The sequence below is a fragment of the Petaurus breviceps genome, unplaced genomic scaffold, assembly GCF_028583685.1.
Source record: "Petaurus breviceps papuanus isolate PSGF00001 unplaced genomic scaffold, PetGlider_PUasm1.0 90977, whole genome shotgun sequence".
Classification (NCBI taxonomy): domain Eukaryota; kingdom Metazoa; phylum Chordata; class Mammalia; order Diprotodontia; family Petauridae; genus Petaurus; species Petaurus breviceps.
Window position 1 is genome coordinate 52,156,229 of NW_027187391.1, and position 9,370 is coordinate 52,165,598.

Below are 9,370 nucleotides of genomic sequence, written 5' to 3' on the forward strand. Positions count from 1 at the left end.
TATAGGAATGTAAACAGTTCCATTTCAATTAATTTCTCTTTCCTCATTACCTTTTCATGCTTCTCTTGATTCTTGGATTTGAAAGTTAAATTTTCTGTTCAGCTCTGGTTTTGTCATCAAGAATGCTTGAAAGTAGCAATTTGAATCGGGGTGTGCCAGAGCAGTAGCCAGTGGGATCTCTGCCCCCATGTTTGCTGGGCTCATTCTCTGCCATGAGCGTGTTGCAAGAGAGCTTCACACACAACTCAAAATGGCTGGCGGGAAGGCTGGGAAGGACTCCAGAAGAAAAAGGTGGTTTCCTGCTCATAGATGGCTGGCTTGCAGTTCCCAGTGGGCTGCATTCACCTGCATCTGAAGTCATGGACAACAAGCCACGGACATGTGGGAGCCAGATCTGCCATGTACAGCGCAGCCCTCCTGGAATATCTAACTGCAGAGGTTCTTAAGCTGGCAGGAAATGCATCAAAAAACTTACAGGTGAAGCACAGCACTCCTCACCACTTGCAGCTGGCCATCCTTGGGGATGAAGAATTGCACTATCTTATTAAGGCAACAACTGCCAGTGGTAGTGTGATTCCAGACATCCATAAATCTCTGATTGGAAAGAAAGGACAACTGAAGACTGTTTAAAGGATGCCTGGATTCCATGTTATCTCAGGACTCGAAATACTCTTAACAACTGTTCAGTGTTGGTGATTTCCAGTGGACTGTATATCTGTGAAAACCACAATTTTGCCTTTTTGTAATTCTATTTTGATTAAGTTGGAAGCTTACTTAGCTTTCCAGCCAACCAAATATCTGCATTGAAGTCTTAACTATATTAAAGTGTTATTGTGGCTTCAAAGAAGCTATTGATTCTGAAGTAGTGGGTTTTGATTGAGTAGACTGTTTTTAAAAATCTGTTTGGATATTCATTGTGATACATAAGTTATAGTAACAAACATTTGGTTTTGTATAGACTTTTATTTCCACTCTGGTGGATAAGTTCAATAAACGTCATATCCAAAACAATTTTTTTTTTTGGAATTTTAATGTTTTATAGAAGAGACAAATGTTTTTAACTCAAATGAACCCTTTGAAAATACATGGCCCAAAGATAACAGAGTAGAAGCACGACCTCCAAGCAGCTCTGACTTCCACCTTACCCAATCCATGTAAAAAGGGGGACTCTAAAGAAACTTTGGAGCTGCAGAACCCACAAAATGTCAAAGAGAAGCTAACCTCCTGCTAAGAAGAGCGCAGCAGGCCAGCAGGAATCTGCTGGCAGTGCTCTGGTAGCTAAGCCCAGCCCCACGCCAACGCTTCAGCCCCAGGGTAGGCTTGACCAGCCATGCCAGAGGGACTCCAGCTCAGCAGCAGCTGTGGTTGTTTACAGATTATCAACACATAGATGTGAAAGACAAAGTGAGAGATCAGTGCAGTCTGGACTTTGGGACCAGTAAGTGGCAGTGCGTGGCTTTTACCCCCGGGGCTAGGAGCCTCTGAGACACTGGCACAGCCAGCCAGTGCCACATGGCAGCTTCAGCTCCTGGCCTGCAGAGTGTGTCCAGCTTGCTAGAGCATATGGAGACCTCAGAGAGGGCACCCAACTAATACTTCTGAGGGCACAGGACCAATTTAATAGGAAGGGATGATACTTACAAGGTGAAATTAAGAGGTGAGAGAGGAATATAATGAGAGGAGATGGGGAGAGACAGAATGGGGTAAACTATCTCATATAGAAGAAGCAAGGGAAAATGGTTACAATAGAGGGAAAGAATAGGAAGGCAAAAGGGAATGGGTCAACCTTATTCCCATTGAATTTGGCTTGAGGAGGGAAAGAAATACACACTAAATAGGGTATCTCACCCTCCAGGAGAGTAGGGGGGGAAGGGGATGAGAGGGGGGATGATGGAAGGGAGGGCAGGCTGAGGGCAGTCAAGTTGGAAGCATCCACTTTTGAAAAGGGATGGAATCAAAGTAGAGAATAGAACAAGTGGGAGGTGGGATGGGAGGGAGGGAAATATAGTCAGTGTTTTACAATATATTTACTATGTTATTGTTTTGCATTAGCCACACATGTATAATCTATACTGAACTGCTTATCTTCCCTGTAAGTGTGGGTGACAAGGAAGGAAGGGAATGAATCTGGAATGCAAAGTTTTACAATCAAATATTTAAATATATATATATATATATATATATATATATATATATATACATACACACATATTTATACATATATACTATTACTAATACTCTTTTACATGTAATTGGGAAATAAGATATACAGGCACTGGGGCATAGAGATCCACAATGCCCTTCTGAAAAAGTCTAAGGGGGTATGGGAGAAGATATGGTAGAGAGTAGATTGGAGGAGGGGATATCCTGTGGGATTGCTATTTTGGGGTGGTGGGTAAGTTAAAAATGGAGAGAAAATTTGTAACTAAAAATCTGGTGGAAATGTATGATTATAATATGAATATAATACAAGTTAAGAAAGCATTTGAAAAATTAAAAAAAAAAAAGAAAATACATGGCCTGGTAATTTAAACATAGGTGTTTCCTGATCAACTAGAGTAGGAAGTAAGTTCAACCCAGAAGCAAACCAAGTACATCTGTAGGTCTACACTAAAAATTATCCAAAAGGTTGTGACAGCTTTTTTCAAAGGTTGAGAAGCTTCCCAACAAGGTCTTTTTCTTTGTTTGTGTACCTATGTACCTCTGTCTACTTATGTTATAAGTTTACCAAACATCATTTCAAGGAAAAGATGTTACGGTAGCTTACCACAGAATGATAACTCAAGACATAACCAATTCATCCTGAAATATAATCCTTGGATGAAGCAAACAAAACTATAGGTAGGGGCCTATGAATAAAAGAAAAAGTAGTAAGCCTATGAAGGAAAGATGATAGCTATTAATGAATGGGTCTTGCTCTGTATAGAATCCCTTTTTATAAAAGAGTAGTTGTTTACAACAAAACCACTTTACAACTTTATTTTCAGTTTCTTTACCAAATGTAGTGTTATGGGAGGTTTTCTCAATGTCTAGTTGCGAATATTAATATTTAGCTTTAGTCTTGGAGTGGAGACAATTGTGCCATTATATTCAGATTAACATCTTTTACTATTTTGAATGTGTTCACATGCATATATACATACACTACAGAAAATACAGGTGAAATCAGGATTTCACAGCAAAAACCAGGATTTAATGGCTTGGGCTTCACTGGATCTCCAAATTTAGTTGGTATAAGATTCTTCACCAGTAGATCATTGGTTCTTTACTAAATGGTCTTCGAAAATATCTGAATGTTCAAAGTTAGATTAGTTCTGTGAGGGCTTGTTTCCAGTTTAGTAGGACTTGACCACTTGGTTCTGCTTGAGCAGCCTTCAAAAAGTCAGTTGCCATGGGATAAGGTGTGAGATTGATTTACTGAAACTATATTGACACCTAAGTAAAATGGGTGTAAACTCAATGTGGGCTGATTGTTGAGAAGTCTATGGAAATGAGGTATGTGGTTTTACAGACATCTCAGTTTACAGCAGATGGCTAATAAAGCAATTTTTGTTAAAACATCAGAAAAAAAGAATGCTTGAAAGTCCTCTATTTCATTGAATAATCCTATTTTCTCTTGAAGTATTATACTCACTTTTGCTGGGTAGGTGATTCTTGGTTTTAATCCTAGCTCCTTTGACCTTCAGAATATCATATTCTAAGCTCTTTGATCTCTTAATGTAGAAGCTACAAGATATTATTTTTTTTACCATAATACTAAAATTGTTTCTTCTTGACTCCTTGTAATATTTTCTTCTTGACATGGGAACCCTGGAATTTGGCTATAATATTACTAGGAGACATTTTATGGGGATCTTTTTCAAGAAGTGATCAGCTAATTCTTTCATTTTCTATTTCATCCCCTGCTTCTAGGATAGTAGGGCAGTTTTTCTTGATAATTTCTTGAAAGATGACATCTAGGCTCTTTTTTTGATCATAGCTTTCAGGTAGCTAAATAATTTTTAAATTATATCTCCTGGATCTATTTTCCAGGTCATTTGTTTTTCCAATGAGATACTTTACATTATCTTCTATTTTTTCATACTTTTGTATATGTTTTATCATGTATTGATTTCATTAGAGCTTCCATTCACTCCATTCTAATTCTGAAGCAATTATCTTCTTCAGTGAGCTTTTGGAGTTCCTTTTCCATTTGACCAATGTTGCTTTTTAAGGCATTCTTTCCCTCATTGTCTTTTTGAACCTCTTTTGCCATTTCAGTTAGTCTATTTTTAAGGTGTTATTTTCTTCAGTATTTTTTAAGGTCTCCTTTAACAAGCTGTTGATTCATTTTTCATGATTTTCTTGTGTCACTCTCATTTCTCTTCCCAATTTTTCTTCTACTTCTCTTAGTTGATTTTCAAAATCCTTCTTGAACTCCTCCATGGACTGTGACCAATTCATATTCTTCTTGGTGGCTTTTGATGCAGGAGTTTTGGCTTTGTTGTCTTCTCCTGGTTCTATGTTTTGATCTTCTTTGTCACCAAAGAAAAATTCTATAGTCTGATATCTCTTCCTTTTTTTGCTCATTTTACCAGCCAATTACTTGACTTTTGAGGTCAGAGTGGAGAATTTGTTGTCCCAAATTTCTGGAGTTCTGTCCATCCATTGTCAGATGTACTTCTAGGCACCTGCCTTAAAATTGTGAGGAGGATTGCCATATGCTGTGCTACACCATCACTCTACCTCACCCCAAGACTGCCACCCCAAACTGTGACCCAGATACAAGCAGGACAAAGCAAGAGAATCCTGACTCATAGCCTGCAAAGAGATATATGCAGTTGCCCTCTGATCAACCACTTGTTCCCCCACAATCTGTGGGCCTGGAATTCCAGAAGCAACCACCCTGCTTCCTTAGCCACTGCCCTGGGGGCATGGACCGGATCATGCTCTTCTCTCACCCAGATCCAGTAGAGTTTCCCCTCTGTCCTTTTTCTTTCTTTTTGTGTTTGTGGGTTAAGAAGTCTGGAAATTACCACAGCTGCCAGTGATTCAGTTCCCTGAGGCCTGCTCTTGCTGGGTCTGTGCTGCTGGTCTGTGCCAGTGTGGCCAGCGTGGGCCTGTGCTCTGCTTACAGTCTGGTGCAGTAGAACCTTCCTTTTGGCTTGCCAGGCTGAAATCAGCTGGAGATGTTTTTCACTCTGTTATTTTTTGGGGTCTGCAGCTCTAAAATTTTTTTAGAGTAATTTTTTACAGGAAATAGATTTGGTTTGGGGACAAAGTCAAGCAAGTTTCTGCTTTTACTCCACCATCTTGCTTACCTAATTTTCCAGATTTGGAAGGAACTCCTGGCAAGGTCTGCTGTTACAACTAGCAGCAAACTGCCTAAAGCAATAAGTACAAGCCCTGGGGATAATTGATTTGAGAGTTTGCCTAGGCCCCAGTCATAGGAACTTTGATGCTGAGGATAGTGAGGGGAGTTGAGCACTTGCGCTCAGGAAGATTGAGTGAACCTCTGCTGACAAGGAATTCCAGATTCAGGTATGCTGCAGAGTGGAGGGTATGAGAAGGAACCAGCATCTGTCTTGTTAGTGCAGAAGCAATGGGGCCAGATGCCCCTACCTATAGGTACTTGCAGGAGGCTTGAGGTCTTGATTTGAGTTCAAGGTCAGATGAGAGAACTGAGGAGGATCAGAAACCAGAGGCACTATCCCACATGCCCCAGGACTAGAGGTAACCATAAAAATAAATTATAACCAAAAAATGCACAGGCAAAGGAGAAAGAAACTAACCATAGAGAGCTACTATGGTCATAGAGAAGACTGATATTCATCTTCAGGGGAAGATATTGAAGCGAAGAAACACTCTTCTACCCCAAAAAGTAATGTCAAATGGTCACCTTCCCAAAAAGAATTCATTGAAGAACTTAAAAAGAGATTTTAAAAAATCAAATGAGAGGGATGAAGGAAAAATTAAAAAGGAAAATAAGAATCATACAAGAAAAACAAGAAGATTGTGACAAGAAAGTCAGCTAATTAGAAAAGGGGACCCAAAATCTTAAGGAAGAAAATGACTCCTGGAAAATAAAAACTGGGCAAGGTGAAACCAGAAAAATGATGACATGAAGAAATTACAAAAAAAAATAAAGAATGAAAAAATAGAAGGGAATGTGAAATATCTCCTAAGGAAAACAATGGAACCAGATAACAGATCAAGAAGAGAAAATGAGAATAATTGGACTATCTGAGAGTTTTCTCGTTGAAAAACAAATCTTGATACAATAATACAAAAAATAATTAAAGAAAATTGTCCAGAAGCATTAGAACAATAGGGGAAGGTTAAAATAGAAAAAAATCCACTGATCACCACCTGAAATGGATTTTATGTGGAAAACTCACAGAAATATTATAGTTAAATTCTTAAACCCTCAGATCAAGGACAAAATATTATGGGCCACAAGAAAAAAAAAAACTTACATATGATGGTACAACAGGTAGAATCACACAAGACCTAGTGTTGGCAACACTAAAATATCATAGGTCTTGGAATACTATATGTTGAAGAGCAAAAGACCTAGACCTCCAGTCAAAAATATCATACCCAGAAAAGCTAAGCATAATTCTCAATGAAAAAAAAATGGATATTTGATTGACAGATTTTCAGGACTTTGTTAAAAAAATCCTGAATTAAATAGAAGATTTGATATACAAGAGTCAAGAGAAACGTAAGCTACATACCAATTGCCAATTACAAGGGACTAAATAAAGAAAGAATGTTTACCTTTTATGTATGGAAAATATGAAACCTATGTCTAAAATTGTTATTAGAAACTACGTAGCTTGTAAGAAAGATTTGGATATACCCGAATATGATATGATTTTAAAAAGTAAAACCATTCAAGAACAATTAAAAGAGTACTTATCTTATTCAAAATAGTGTAAGAGGAAGAATCTTTGTTAGTTCTGGAAGTGTTTTTTCATCAGGAATGGGTTTAAGAGAGGAAAATACATATAATGCTAGAAGATTATAAAAATCTTCTAAATTTAGAAAGAAATAAAACTCTAGGGTGATAAGGAAGGGGGAGAAGATAAAGGAGGGATCTTTAGAGGAGAGGATGAAGGAATAGGTTAAAAGGGGGTTATAGAAAGGTCTTTAGATTTAGGGAAATGGGAGGGTAAGGGAGTGAGCTTTAGATGGGAGGAGGGCAGAATAGGTCAAATGGGTGTATAAAAGGGTGTTTAGATTTAGGCGAATGGGAAGATAAGGGAGATATTGCTGGAATGGGGGTAGGTTAAGTAATAGAAGAGCCAGGTAGCAGGTAAAAGTAGATCAATTAAGAGAGGAAAAAAGAGACACATACAAACATAAAAACAAGACAAGAGTGGAATCTCTTAGGTAAAGTATACGTATGTGTATATATGTATGTATATATCAATACCTATATATAAATATATCCATGCTCAATGGTAGCCTTGGGGTGGCAGGAAAGGGGGAGGAAGGAGGAAAAAAGAATGAAGTAAAGCGTGCAGCAGAGAACAAAAGAAAAGTTACAAGGAAGCAAAGAAAAGATGAACAGCCTTCAACATAATGTACAGTATTTAATATATAAACTTTCCTGAAATGGTAAGTTATTGCTATATATTCTGAATCCTCTCCTTTGCTCCTCTATGCACATGACATTTTTTTCTTTTTTCTTTCATATTTAAGTTCAATATGTAAGCTTTAAAAACTTAAGCACCCAGTTTGTTTCAACAAAACTTTTTTTTAATGTGCTATATATGATTATAAATTTATTTGACAGATTTCCCAATCTCTTATCACTCCTAGGACAAGCTCATTATTTCTAAATTCAATTTCCTACTGATAGCTCAATCCTTGATTGACACCATGTCCCTTAGTCTCCTCTCACCTTCTGATTGGCTAACTGGAAAATGGAGTACCGAAATCTTTCCATTATTTTTCCTCATTAAAAACAGAAAACAGATTATCAGTTCATTACATTTTGCATCTGCTGCTTTCTTTGGTTTTAACACCACCAGAAGAATGGTGGATACCACTTGCTCTGCTCCTCCCCTCCCCCACTTTCCTACCTCTTTTTTTGTATTTGGATCCTTCTTTAGATTGTAATCTCCATGAAACTTTTTATTGTCTTTCCTTTTATCAATTGTATGCCCTTCTCTTAGCATGTTGCTTGACATGGAGTAGATGCTTAATAACTGTTTTTTGGATTGGATTGCATGGTAGGACACTTGAGTTTTTCACCTTTTTCTTGTTTCCTTATTTTGTTTTGTTTTCCCAGTGTGAATAATCCAAGCAATTTCTCTCAGCATAATCTACTTTCCTTTTTAAATGTCTTTTTAATTTTATGAATGATTGCTCCTTTCTTTTGTCAGATAGGATGATTGCAACTGATACTTAGATTAATTTAGTGCATTTTATTTTTTTCTGTCTCAGTTTTGTTTTCTTTATGTCTATGTTGTTCAAATGTATTCCTTTTAAGCAGCAGATTGTAGGATTTAAAAAAAAAATTCTTATCCAAGCTGTCACTCTTTTTAGTTTTATCGAATTGTTTAATCTACTCACATTAAAAGTATATTACGCTCATTTTTTGTTCCACTTATCTCATTGTTTTTTAATGTTATACCTTTTTTCTTCTTTTCTGTCCTAAACATAGTAATATGTTTTTTGAGTTACTTTAACTTATTTTTAAAAATTAGTTCTATTACCACTGACTCTCTTCCCATCAACTCTGATCCTCTTCTCTCATTTGTTACTCCTTTATCTTTGGGGTTTTGTTTATTAGTACCTTTTTCTCTTCTATTTTGTCTGCTTATATAATTCTCCCCCACACCTTGTTTTTTTTTTTTCTGCTCAGTCAAGTAAAATCTCTTCCCTTTTAACTAATCTTCATTAGTTTACCTTTTATTTTATTTTTATACTCCTTTTATAAAAGAATTTCTCTCACTTTTAATTATCCATTCTATCTGTGTGCTCTAGACCCCTACTCTCTGATTCATGATCCTTAAAATTATGTAGGCTACTATTTTCTATATTTCTTTTGCAATAAAACTTCTAAGGTATTCATTATATATACCCCCTCTAGGTAGTTTTTATTTCTACCTCATAGACTTTGCACTATAGATTCCTCTTTTTCATTGTTCCTCATTCCCAGAAAAATATTAATTATTATAGGTGTCATAGAGGACAATGCCTCCTCTTCCATGTATCTGAGTCTCACCACTAATCTCTTTCCTGTTCTCCTTATAAAAAACTCTCCTTTATTGTTACACACCTTCTAGTGCCAGTTGTCTTCAGATTTTCTAATACCCCCTCCTTCTTGTATAGGTGTATTAGTATGTAATTTGAAATTCGGATTCGCTCCTATAAATGA

The 9,370-nt window shown here is 36.9% G+C and overlaps 1 pseudogene; it reads left to right on the plus strand.

Annotated features, from left to right (window-relative positions):
• The first annotated feature begins 233 nt into the window (after positions 1 to 233).
• Positions 234 to 1,011, plus strand: LOC138153320 (histone H2A.Z pseudogene; annotated as a pseudogene).
• Positions 1,012 to 9,370: the final 8,359 nt, after the last annotated feature.